Raw genomic sequence first — 13,788 nt, 5'->3', positions numbered from 1 at the left:
AAAAGCTCCACAATGCTCATCATCCAGGAAAAGCCCTTCCAAGCATTTTTTGCAATATTTGTATCACTACTCCTTGACTTGAAACAGCCTAGCATCGAGTAGTTTCAAAACGTCTGCAGTCAAAGCAGTACTTCATTCAATACTTTTTGTAGCCAAATAGCGACTATTTGTATGGTTTTGCTTGCACACCAAAAGCAAGAGAAGAGCATCCCCTTCTTATGTACCTGCACCATAAATTGTACATGTGATTTTAACAGCATCATTTAAGAAGTACTTCTGCTTGCCCCCCACCCCCTGTAATGGGATCAGCTGTGTAAGTTGATAGATGATAGATAGTTATTAGTCCTTTCACAAATTCATAGTGTGTCATACAGTAAACATCAGACCAACAACATCAACAGATCGGAGAACAGCAAGCGCACGTTAGTACATTTTCAGCTGAAGATTGCAGCTTGCTTTGGCTAGCCTTCAACTCAACAATCAATCATGATTTCAGTTAAATGCTTAAGTTGCTGTTACCTTGTGTTGTGTGTTTTCTTGATTAAAATAAAAAAACTAAAAAAAGTGGTTTGGAAACCAGCGTCAGGTGCCACAGCTGTTGTCAGCTCCTGTAGTGTGTGTGACCCCCTGTCACCGATCAGTCAAGTAGTGTGAACGCCACAACGACTTAAAGACTGCCGTCATGTTATAGCAAGTTATGTGAACTGCACAGCCATCGGCTGACATTGAAAGTCGTGTAGTCTGCACGAGCCTTTAGTATAACTTGTAGCACTCAGGTGATGTTTGTTTTTGTAAAGCAGCTGTCTGGTTGTTGGTCTGATGTTTGCTGTATGACACACTATGAATTTCCGAAAAGGACTAATAAATATCTATAAACTATAAACGTGCACCGCTGCCACGAAGCAAAAGTACTTCTTAAATGACGCATCGATGAATCGTTGAAATAATCTATAGAAACTTCGAATACTAAAATCATCGTTAGCTGCAGCCCTAGTCCGCTGGCACACAGGGGGCTTTCTGATCAGGTTCCATTGTGCCGTTGCGGTAGGTGACATAAGTGCCACGTGCGACAGTAATAAATGTCCGTGCAAAACAGTGTGCTATATAGTTATACGGATTAAACGAAGAATCGATGCAAAGAATTTGCATCAGTGCCTTTTAGTAATCTAACTAATCGATGAATCATTTCAGCCCTTGTTAGTTTGATTGGCTGGACGTGCCCCCTCTCTTGTCCTCTGTGAGTCTTCGGTGTAGTTTAGTGATTTGTTTAAATAGACTCCTTACTCATTTTATACTTGTGACTGTCGTTCTTGGAGATCTGCAATTTACCAATAAAGAAAAAAGCACTCGTGGAGATCTTTCAATTCTTTCGGAAGTAAACGCAATAATTTGGAATGAAGGAGTGTGGTGACACTAGGGCTGGACCCGAATATTCGACCGTTGGGTACACATTCGATTTTCAATTAAGAGATTCGATTATTGTTTTGTTTTTTTCACTCTCCTGACCTCCGCCGACAGCAGTGAACATAACGCTCCAGTTCACATCAAAGGAAAAACTAAATGAAGCCCTCAGCTGTGTGGGAGCACTTTAAACTGAGTGATGACAGCAGTAGTGTGGAAGTTATGGCGTTTATTAATTTTACAATTACTTAATTTCATTACAGATCAAAACAGTCAAATTTCCTACATTTTAAAATGAATCAGTAAACTGTAGGCTGGAAACACACAGCAACACAATGAACGCATTTAAATAAGCCTAATTATATTAGGCCTATTGTAGAAGAAGAGCATTTAGTCGCTATAATTAAAGTTAAAAGTGAATTTTGCATAATAAGTGTTAGATTTAGTTCCGCTACAGGAAACACCGCTCATCCCGTGCGCTCTCCACCTGGACCCCCGCCCGGCGAAACTATTCCCGGATTCCGCTCTGGACCTGCTTGGATCAGACTCTCTCACTCTGGACTCTCAGCTACGGTTCCCCCCTGCTCTGCACAGCAGCCACCAACCCAGTTCGGCACGCATCAATCAAAGCTTCGATTATTCGCTCTTAATTACTGTCGAAGCTCAAAAAATGACTCAGGCCAGCTCTAGGTGACACCCCCAAGCCTTAACACCATCACAGCAGCTCCATCCCTATCCAAACCCACTAGGGGTGTAATAGTACGCAAAAATTACGGTTCAGTATGTACCCCAGTTTTGAAGTCACGGTTCGGTTTATTTTCAGTACAGTAAGGAAAAAAAATACTAACATTAAATTGCTGCTGGTTTATTATGAACTTTTGTAAACATCCAAATTAGTTTACAATTTTTTAAACAAACTTCCAAATTACAAATAAATAAATTATATAAAATAAAAATATTAAAAAATAAAATGCTACTGCTAGCTTACTACCAAGTTCTCCACTAAATAAAATATTCTCAAAACAATACCACATAGCTAATAAAAATATATAATAATTACAGTGCAGCATTCTTTTTATTCTTGTATTCCGTCTGTGAGCATTATCAATCCCAGCTTGGAGGCCTGCTCAGATAAAAAAAAAAAAAAACCTTTTCTGAAGTCTAAAGTCTGTTTAAATGCTGAAAGGCGTTTGCACTGTGCTTTTTTGTTTTTTTCCCCTTGTTGCAGTGACGTTCTCCTTTGTGTGATACCATTAGTGAGTTAGCAAGTTTGACGTGTTGCCAGAAACATACCCGATCACTACTGAGAAATGTCGCCCCACTGCTTTCGTCTTATCGACTTGTCCGTTGTTGTATTTCACTGAAAACCGAAGTATTCTCAAACAGAAGACCTTAACAATAAGGTAGGGTCTTAGAGCTCTGGCTTTTCTGCACTGGTCATGATGCTCAAGTCACTAGTTAGCAAGAGGCTGGGCTAAAGCCTGCTGCTTGTGTAGCGCTGTGGCGCCGCAAGGCGGAGATTTGGTCCGCCACTTAATATGTCGGTGTGGAAACTCAGAATTTATGTATGTTCCACACACAAAACAAGCCTAATATATGAGGTTAAGATTGCATTCGGTGCACATGTGCACCGTTCTGAAAGTCCTGTACCGAAACGGTCCGGTACGAAAACATGTACTGTTACACCCCTAAAACCCACTACCTTCTCCTTCCACAGGGATAGGTCTGCCTTATCCAGTGCTGCTGACTGAGAGACACTTTTGTTGATTGTGGTACTCAAGTGAAAACACAGCAACACAAAAAGCAGATTCAGTTGCCAGGTTTACGAGAACTCATTGTAGCATAATACCCAGGCGCTCTGGCTTGCTGGAATTCCCCTACACCAGTAGACATTCTTGTGCTGTCCACGGCTGAAGATCCTGATAAAAACAACTTCAAGGTCCTTGCAATACATGATTAATTTCCTAGTAGCCATCATGCCCAAACCGGACATCAGCTACGCTACTCAACATCGCAGCTCTCTATCACACTGGCCCTTGCTGCTGTCATTATGAGCAAAGTTAGTTACAGTAACACACATTAGATAGCTCAGTAACGTACCGTCGACATGCTACATCATGAGCATCAGTGATCCTACACAACATTCTCCACTTAAAAAAACTTAGAAGCACTTTTGAAAAATAAACTACAGAAGTAGTATGAAAGGGGGCTGTTGTGTTATTGTTCTTAATAGACATTACATTGTTAGTGTACAGTTGTGGTTTTAGTACTTGCATTTAATTTGTTTTTATTGTATATAGTTCCAAAGCAAAAATCTTAAACAGTTAAAAGCAGAAGTCTACACTGTCTTGTCGTCTTCCCTGGTTTCCCCCTGGCGTTGATACTGGTGTTCATTCTGAATAGTAAACCTCATTCACTTAATGGTAAGGTTAGCTAATTAGGCTGTGTGTTGGAGATCAGTAATTCACTTGAAAGATATTTAATTAGTTAAATGGTTTAATTAGGGTTAGGAGCTGACAAAAATAATCATGCCTAGTTGACTAATCGAATAAATAACAGATTAGTCGACTACAAAAATAGTCATTAGTTGCACCCCTAATTATAACACATAGTGTGTGTTTATATAGATTACTGTTGTTGCACTGTATTGTATGTTGCACTATACAGCATGTTAAAATCCTGTTTTGCACTCCAGAGCAGTAGGTGGCAGTAGCAGGAATGTCAGTTGCTCACCATCAGTGAACAAAGAAAGAGGAAGTGGTTGAAATGTGAGGGGGGAGGAAAGTCTGGTGTATGTGTTTTTATTCTTTTCTCTGAATTACAAATGTGAATCAAACTACTTTTGATTACAATATGATTCAGCTTTGACTCACTTGAACTTGCTGTTACTCATTTGTTGGTGGTAAAAAGATTCAACTGGTGATTTTAGGTTAGCTTTAGATGTGGAAATACAGTATTGCATGATGGGAAATGTAGCCATTATTTTTCAAGTAAAATGTAAATAATCTCTTTCAGCCTTAATACAGAAATGTTTCTTCTGTATTAAAGTACTGCAGATTCACACACAACCAATAGCCTCTGGTTTAGGTAATTTATAGATGGTCAGCACCCTCAGTCTGCATGGTATGTCTGTGAAAGACCTCCTCGTCTCTGATCTGTACAACTCATACTTACCTGGCAGGGGAGATACCATGATCAAGAAGGTGGTTCACCCAGGGCGAGGCTCAGCCATTGCACTCCGGTTGAGCTGACCTCTGCGAATTCCCCAAATGTGGGAATCTCGACTGCATAATTTCTGGTAGTGGGGGACTGCGTTCGCGCTCTCCCCTGATAACATGTGAAATGAAAACTCAAAAGCAAAAGTAATGGCTGATGTGCTGTTGGGAGAAGTTGGGTTGTCCAAATCAGTGATCTGGATTAAAAGGGTTCATATGTGAGATTTTAAAATAGTCTGCATTGGTCAGTGCATGCATTTCTCAATCTAAGCAGGCAGCTTGTCAGTGTGGCTGTTGTGGAACAATGTTAGAGCTCCCCCTTGCGAGGACCTCTGGGAAGGAAGTGGAAAAAGATTGGAGCATCAGCAATTGTCTCTGAATTGCCTGTGAATGTTAGTTTCTGTTTGAGCACTTAGGCTCAGTGAGTGAATGGTGAATGCAGATGTAGTGTAAAAGCGCTTTGAGTGGTCAAAAAAGACTAGAAAGGCGCTATACAAGTAAGGAGAATTTACATTTACATGTTATGCAGACGATAGTCAGATCAATGTGCCTCTTAAAAAGAATGAAACTGTTGGATCGTTACGTAAGTGTCTTGACGACATAAAGGCTTGGATGGCTCTTAACTTTTTAAGTCTTAATGAAAGTAAGACAAAAGTGATGTTTTTTGATGGCAACACTGGGACCCCCCGTGTCGATATGGGTTCCTTGAGTCAGTACATCAAGCCAACAATCACTAACCTAGGGGTTAAAATCGACTCTGACCTTAAGCTCGACAGACAGATAAGGACATAAAAGGTCATAAAAACAAGCTTTTTTCAATTGAGGCAACTGGCCAAAATAAAGCAATTTATTTATAGGCAGCACTTTGAAACAGAAATCCACGCCTTTGGTACCGCTCGGTTGGATTACTGTAATGCACTGTACGTGGGGGGTCAGTGGGTCCTCTATTGCTCGTCTCCAGATAGTACAAAACACTGCAGCCTGTCTTTTAACTGGAACGCGTAAATAATGAGCACATTTCCCCCATTTTAGCCTCACTCCACTGGCTGCCTGTACATCATAGGATCCATTTTAAGATTCTTTTATTTGCTTTTAAGTGTCTTAATGGTCTCGCTACACCCTACATCTCTGAGCTGCTACACCCCCATAGACCCACCTGTTCTCTCAGGTCAGGTCAAGTGTGTAAGCGCAAGCTCAAAGGGACCGAGCTTTTGCTGTAGCAGCTCCTAAATTGTGGAATGATCTACCTCTGCACATTAGACAGGCATCTTCACTGTCTGTTTTTAAGTCTCTTCTTAAAACCCACCTCTTTTCGCCAGGCTTTGAAAACTAAAGTTGACATTTCTTGTTTTAGTTGTATTGATTTTATTGTTTTAGTGTATGGTTTATGCATCGTGTGAGCTTTGTTTTTAGTGTCTTTTATGTATTTGTTTATTGTTTTACTGTACAGCACTTTGTGTCCACTTGGATTGTAAAGTACTCTATAAATTTTTGATTGATTTAGAAATATTGTTTATTGCTTAACTTTAATCAAGTTGAGCAATACACATTTCAGAATGTCAGTATTTTGCGCATTTTCCTTAATAATTAAGCAAGTAGAGTACCATTTGTTCCATTATAATCGAATCGCAATATTGTTCACAATAATCGCAATATGACCTTTTCTCCAAATTGTGCAGCCCTACTGTGAAGTTGTTTCAGTAACAGTAGGGATAAATACCATGTAATTTGTGGGCCACTGTTTAAGAAGCAAAATTAATCCTTGGAATAATATATACCGTATTGGTCTGAATAAAGATATTTTTTCCCCTGGAAATACGTGTGAGGACTGTACCAAAAAGACTGCCGTGGCGAGGCACAAGCCATTGAAAATAATGGGTTTCATAGTGCAGTGGTGCTGTCGTTGCGGTGGGTCTGAAAGGTTACACCTGCTTTGTTTGTTAACGTTGCACTGAAAGCTCGACTCTAATGCTGAGGCATCGATTGTAAGTGACATGTTTATTTAATTCCCTACCAACTTGCCACGTTATTTATCTCAGTTATTATGTACCTTTTACTTGGGCGTGCAAAGCTATGGTGGTGATCCCACAGGTGCTGCATCAAATTTAATGTAGTTATTCACTCTTTGAGCAGCAACCTTTAAATGGCATGTTTTTAAAAAGGTGATCCGTCACCTCTTAAATAATGCCCAAGTCAGACTTGATGCACCCGAAATGCTCCCACACTACCGACTTCAGCCGTTTCTTTGGTGGAAATAAAGCTTTACAGTTTTATCCCTCTGCCATAGTTTAGCCAGTGTACAGTAGTAGCCTCCATGTCACTGATAAGCACGGCACCACTCGTTTAACTTTGTTTTCGTTTTTGCAACAGAAACACTTGGTGTAGCGGAGCCTTTACGATGAATTAACAGTGACATTTTAAAGTGTGGTTAATAATGAAATCCGGTAATTGCTGCATCCCTACAGATGGGAGGAAGCTGGCACAGTGAGCTGGGTGAGTTTGGCTTGAAGAATGATTGTGTTGAACAGCAAGCTGTCCACAAATGGGATCCTTGCACACGTCCCTGGTAATCAAGGTGGTGTTTGACATAGTTTTCTAAATATTTTGTTCTTGGAACAGTATAGATGACTGCTGTTGGACAGTATTGTGTGTTCTGCTAGACAGCATGTTAAAATCTTGTTTTGCAAAATGGCCAGCATTGTTCACACTGAGGAGCAGTAGGTGGCAGTAGCAGGAATGTCAGTTGCCCACCAGTAGTGAACAAAGAAAGAGGAAGTGGTTGAAATGTGAGGGGGGAGGAAGTGTGGTTTGTGTGTGTGTGTGTGTGTGTGTTTTATTCTTTTCTCTGAATTACAAAGGTAGATCAGACTACTTTTGATTTCAATATGATTCAGGTTTGACTCACTTGAACTTGCTGTTGGGCTGTTACTCATTTGTTGGTGGTAAATAGATACAACTGGTGATTTTAGGTTAGCTTTAGATGTGGAAATACAGCATTGCATTATGGGAAATGTAGCCATTATTTGTCAAGTAAAATGTAAATAATCTGTTTTAGCCTTAATACAGAAATGTTTCTTCTGTATTAAATTCCTGCAGATTCACACACACCCATAAGCCTCTGGTTTTGGAAATTAAGATGGTCAGCACCATCAATCAGCATGGTATGTCTGTGAAAGACCCCCTCGCCTCTGATCTGTACAACTCATACTTACCTGGCAGGGGAGATACCATGATCAAGAAGGTGGTTCACCCAGGGTGAGGCTTAACCATTGCACTCCGGTTGAGCTGACCTCTGCGAATTCCCCAAATGTGGGAATCTCGACTGCATAATTTCTGGTAGTGGGGGACTGCGTTCGCGCTCTCCCCTGATAACATGTGGAATAGTAAACTAAATATATTTTGACTCTATAGAAATGTGTTTTATGTGCACTCTGTTGAAGTGATATTGTTGTTAGCCAGGTTCAGGTGTGAAGAAGTTTCGGGTGACTGATGAAGACTTAACATAGCATGGTTTATTGAGCCTGGCTGAGGAGATACAGTGCCAGAATACAAACTGTGAACATGTCAAATGCCAACACCAAATCTGAAGGGTAACCTTTTTTGGTCCCTTTTATGTTTCTGTCTTCCCCCTAGTGCCTGTAGGTTTCTCTATTAGGTTATCTTTAGCTGGCCTTAACCTAGAACAACAAATCTATTTGATCTGATGTTTAGACTCCAGTGCTTCATCATATTGGAATCTATTACTATCCATGAGTTGTACTCTAATCTGTGGAGCCAGTGAGTTCTTGTAAACATTCTTGTAGGACTCAACCTTGTAAGATTCGCAGAGAACACTGATTTCTGCTAGCCTGATGCCTGAGCTACTGTCTCTAACTAATCAGTCTATTGTTGTCTTCCTGACAAGGACAAGTACATGTGAGAAATACCTAAAGCTATAATGTCAGACACTTATGGGATCAGTTAAATTACTCTAAGCTAGACCTGTCTTACCTTTCCCTGTTACATCAATTAAGACACCTAAGAAATGTTCTTAACACACTCAATGGACACATCCAGTTCTGAAGAAGTTTTTAAGAAGATAGAAATGGTCACAAAGCTAAAACAAATACATCAAAGCTTGCAATGATAAATGAGAAGTTGAAAAAGGGGTGATTTGGCTGATCATACCAGGCCTCCAGACTAACTGATTTCACCTCTGTCCTGGAACCGTCAATGTAAATAGTAATATGCACGATATTGGATTTAGGCCAATGTTCAATATGCTGATATGTTCAAACTCATTTTGGCCGATACCGATATTTACACACCTTTTTTAATTTCTCTGAAGAAAACACCAAGTATCTCCTGTACTACTTTGACCCTATTACTCTCTTTTGTTGTAGAAACGGATATTTTTAAACAAGGCAAATAACACTTGATTCTACCAAAAATGTATAATTTTAGTAAATTATCTCACTTTGGCGAGGATATATCAAATGCCAGTAAATAAAACCGTAACAACCAAGCTTCATATATTTTCCAAGCTGCAAACAGCACTGTAATAGGGAGTTCTCTATTGCACAAAATAAAAGTAGGTGTAGTCCAGACCTAAAACCTCACTCCTTAGGATATGCTTTAAAGCATAACAAACAAGGCTGGGGTGGGGATCAGGTCTGCTGCTGTGGCTGTAGCCGAGGTAATATCTCTAGTCAGCTATACACACTGCTTCAGCTGACTCCTAAGCATGTGTTTTAGACGAGAGAAGGCAAGTTGGGAGTGCTTAAAATGTCCTACAACCTTACCCCCGATTGACAGTGTATATATATATATATATATATATATATATATATATATATATATATATGCAAAACTCTTAACAGTGAGTCTGCTGGTTGCGTCTCAGGGCGCAGGGGTTGAGTGGGGGTTACTTTACCATCGCGCCGAATTGCATAGCTGGTCAACATTATCAGAATATAGATTTGCCAATTCACAAGTTTTTTCACGATGAGATTACCAAACCAACAGATGAGAGCAAATATTAAAAGTGACTCAATTTAAAACAGTTCAGAACACTTTCAACAGAGACTTGCCAACATTTAAACTTCAGAGCTTCCTTAATAAAAGCAATGTAATTACTTTATTTACATGAAGTAGATGGGTATGTTTGGTATATGCACGTATGCTGATCAGCCATAACATTATCACCACCGACAGGTGACATAAATAACACTGAATATCGCATAACTATGGAACCAGTGGGTTGGATGATAACATTAGGCAGCAAGTGAAAGTTCATCTGTTTGAAACAGGAAAAATGGGCAAGAGTAAGGATTTTAACGACTTTGACAAGGGTCAAATTGTGATGGGAAGACGATATTTTATAAATTGTTATCTTTCGGGCTGACCCCAAATAGTCGAAGATTCGATGCTTCGATGGGCGGAGCCTGATTCGGCTGTCAATCTCACAGTCGAAGTTTCGCAGTGAAACAAGGATCATGCCATTCTGGTGATATGGGGGTGCTCAATGTTTTGCTGGCCAATTAAAAACAGGGATACCATGGTCCTTAAACCAGGTACTGGTAGCTTTGGCACTGTGTGCAGGTGCCAAGTCCTGTTGGAAAATGAAATCTGTATCTCCATAAAGTTGGTCAGCAGCAGGAAGCATGAAGTGCTCTAAAACTTCCTGGTAGACGGCTGCGTTGACCTTAGACCTCAGAAAACACAGTGGGGCCAACACCAGTGATGACAGGGCACCCCAAACCATCACTGACTGTGGAAACTTTACACTGGACTTAAAGCTATGTGGATTCTGTGCCTCTCCTTTCTTCCCCCAGACTCTGGGACCTTGATTTCCAAAGGAAATGCAAAATTTACTTTCATCAGAGAACATAACTTTGGACCACTCCGCAGCAGTCCAGTCCTTTTTGTCTTTAGCCCAGGCGAGACGCTTCTGACGCTGTCTTGTTCAAGAGTGGGCTTGACACAAGGAATGCGACAGCTGAAACCCATGTCTTGCATACGTCTGTGCGTGGTGGTTCTTGAAGCACTGACTCCAGCTGCAGTCCACTCTTTGTTAATCTCCCCCACATTTTTGAATGGGTTTTGTTTCACAATCCTCTCCAGGGTGCGGTTATCCCTAATGCTTGTACACTTTTCTACCACATCTTTTCCTTCCCTTCGCCTCTCTATTAATGTGCTTGGACACAGAGCTCTGTGAACAGCCAGCCTCTTTAGCAACGACCTTTTGTGTCTTGCCCTCCTTGTGCAAGGTGTCAGTGGTTGTCTTTTGGACAGCTGTCAAGTCAGCAGTCTTCCCCCATGATTGTGTAGCCTACAGAACTAGACTGAGAGACCATTTAAAGGCCTTTGCATGTGTTTTGAGTTAATTAGCTGATTAGTGTGGCACCAGGTGTCTTAAATATTGAACCTTTTCACAATATTCTAATTTTCTGAGATACTGATTTTGGGGTTTTCATTAGTTGTCAGTTATAATCATCAAAATTAAAAGGAATGAACACTTGAAATATATCAGTCTGTGTGGAATGAATGTATACATTATACAAGTTTAATTTTTTTAATGGAATTACCGAAATAAATCAACTTTTTGATGATATTCTAATTATATGACCAGCACCTGTATGTGTGTAGTGGCAGGAGAGACGGCGCCACAACTGGTGTTGTGCCGAGTTGTCCGCACCTCGCGGGACTTTCGTATAATGGACAGCCCTAGTTGTCTGTAAGAATAAATCTGCAGTTTAACTTGCATGAAGAGTGTAGTTTTCTTATTCTCCACCAGAGTGCGCTGGAGATCAGTTTGTAGTTCGTCAGTAAACATAAAACACATTTTCTTCCCTCAGAAGACTTTTTATATTCTTAAAAGTTTCTTTTCACATTTATGCTTCAGATGACATTCATTTTTGTTTAATATACAAGTTACAGCTCTATTTCTGACGGTAAATAACAGAGTTCTCATGTTTTAAATTCCTATTGGACCAGATTGTGTCACATGACCAGGAAGTGTTGTGGAACTGCACATGCGCCAACCTTATTTTGTTAAAATACACATTTTACTGCTTTTATTAGCTTTTTTAAATGATTCTTTTACTGTCTGGTTATCGTGTACTTTATTTTTGGTCTTATTGTGTGGAGTTAAAACTGAAACAGAAACTGAAAACCGTCAGTGAGAGTCCCGGTGCGAGGAATCACCTCCTTATCCCTGACCTTTTCTCAGTATCGCTTCTCGGCCTTTTGGCTAAGATCAAGTGTAGTATCTGTTCTTATCAGTTTAATATCTGATACGTCCCCTACCCGGGGACCATATATTAAATTGATTTTTGGAGCAGGGAGATGGAATAGGGGCTTGCTCCGTCCACTCCACGCATCGACCTGGTATTGCAGTATCTCCAGGACCGGTGCACCCCCCACTCTGTGTTCACAAATAAAATCAGCTTAATAGTTTGCTGTTCAGGTCACATTTGGTGCAATGGTTGTTCAAGGCAGTGCAATTCAGTTGTTTATCCAAGTTAATGTAGTAATATATTACAACATACCCCATCGTAATTAAGTTTTGCATTCATAAGTGTATTCAAGTAATATAAGCCAATTGGACTCATTATTTAGAAGGAGAGCTTTTATGTAAAAAATATATATATCTCACCTAATACATTGGGTGTAAGCAGAATTTTAATATTATGGCTGAATAAAGTGACGTTCATTTTAACTATTTATTGATGGATATCAGAATTAGCTTTATTGCCAATTAGGTTTACACATACAAAGAATTTGCTTTAGTGACTTTGTGCATAATAATAAACATAAAATATATAAATATAAAATTGACAAGATGCAAAGAAGAGGATAGGGGCTTGTTCCATCCACTCCATGTGTCAACTTGGTATTTCAGTTAGGGTTTTCTGATCGGTGGTCTCTATAAAGGCCAATCAGAAGTGCCGATCAGATGACGCAATACTTATTATTATATATGATTGTTGAGTTGAAGGCTATCAAAAGTGAGCTGCAATCCTCAGCTGAAAATGTATACGCGTGTGTGTGTTGTTCTCTGCCTGGTTGGGCCATGAGTTTGGGTGGTAACGTCACAGTCATGAGCTAATTGGGTGTTGGGGAGCTGCACCTTAGTATAACTTGTGTAGCACTCGGGTGATTTGTGTGCAGTTGTCTGGTTGTTGGTCTAATGACACACTATGAATTTCCAAAAGGACTAAAAAATATGTAATATATATGTATAATATGTATATGCTGTTGGGCTGGACTCATTTGTTGGCGGTAAATAGATACAACTGGTGATTTTAGGTTAGCTTTAGATGTGGAAATACAGCATTGCATGCTGGGAAATGTAGCCATTATTTGTCAAGTAAAATGTAAATAATCTCTTTCAGCCTTAATACAGAAATGTTTCTTCTGTATTAAAGTACTGCAGATTCACACACAACCCATAGCCTCTGGTTTAGGTAATTTATAGATGGTCAGCACCCTCAGTCTGCATGGTATGTCTGTGAAAGACCCCCTCGTCTCTGATCTGTACAACTCATACTTACCTGGCAGGGGAGATACCATGATCAAGAAGGTGGTTCACCCAGGGTGAGGCTCAGCCATTGCACTCCGGTTGAGCTGACCTCTGCGAATTCCCCAAATGTGGGAATCTCGACTGCATAATTTCTGGTAGTGGGGGACTGCGTTCGCGCTCTCCCCTGATAACATGTGAAATGAAAACTCAAAGCAAATATGTGTTGTTGGGCTTTTCAAATCAGTGACCTGGATTAAAAGGGCTCCTATCTGACATTTTAAAATAGTCTGCATTGGTCAGTGTATACTTACAGTGGGGAGAACAAGTATTTGATACACTGCTGATTTTGCAGGTTTTTCGACTTACAAAGCATGTAGAGGTCTGTAAGTTTTATCATAGGTACACTTCAACTGTGAGAGACGGAATCTAAAACAAAAATCCAGAAAATCACATTGTATGGTTTTTAAATAATTAATTTAAATTTTATTGCATGACATGCAATTATATGATCACCTATCAGCCAGTAAGAATTCCGGCTCTCACAGACCTGTTAGTTAGTGAATGTAACACGGGAGTGTGGCGTCAGAAAACAGACTGGGAGTTGTTGCAAAGTAAACGGCGACATGCACAGTACAAGTGTAGGCAGATGAGTGTTTTTTGCAGAATATT

At 40.1% G+C, this 13,788-nt stretch overlaps 4 non-coding genes across 4 annotated transcripts; all 4 read left to right on the top strand.

The window, feature by feature from the left end:
• Positions 1–4,567: 4,567 nt before the first annotated feature.
• LOC119883645 lies at positions 4,568–4,731 on the top strand. The gene has a single exon (XR_005440717.1). It is a non-coding gene; the product is annotated as a U1 spliceosomal RNA (small nuclear RNA).
• A 3,089-nt stretch (positions 4,732–7,820) lies between these two features.
• Positions 7,821–7,984, top strand: LOC119883649. The gene has a single exon (XR_005440720.1). It is a non-coding gene; the product is annotated as a U1 spliceosomal RNA (small nuclear RNA).
• A 3,843-nt stretch (positions 7,985–11,827) lies between these two features.
• Positions 11,828–12,018, top strand: LOC119883657. The gene has a single exon (XR_005440727.1). It is a non-coding gene; the product is annotated as a U2 spliceosomal RNA (small nuclear RNA).
• A 1,124-nt stretch (positions 12,019–13,142) lies between these two features.
• On the top strand, positions 13,143–13,306 carry LOC119883643. Its single transcript, XR_005440715.1, has one exon. It is a non-coding gene; the product is annotated as a U1 spliceosomal RNA (small nuclear RNA).
• Positions 13,307–13,788: the final 482 nt, after the last annotated feature.

Source organism: Micropterus salmoides, unplaced genomic scaffold, assembly GCF_014851395.1.
Source record: "Micropterus salmoides isolate LMB-PRFRI ecotype aquatic unplaced genomic scaffold, ASM1485139v1 Ms_hic_scaffold_3, whole genome shotgun sequence".
NCBI classification, from domain to species: domain Eukaryota; kingdom Metazoa; phylum Chordata; class Actinopteri; order Centrarchiformes; family Centrarchidae; genus Micropterus; species Micropterus salmoides.
This window is presented reverse-complemented; position numbering and strand designations above follow the sequence as displayed.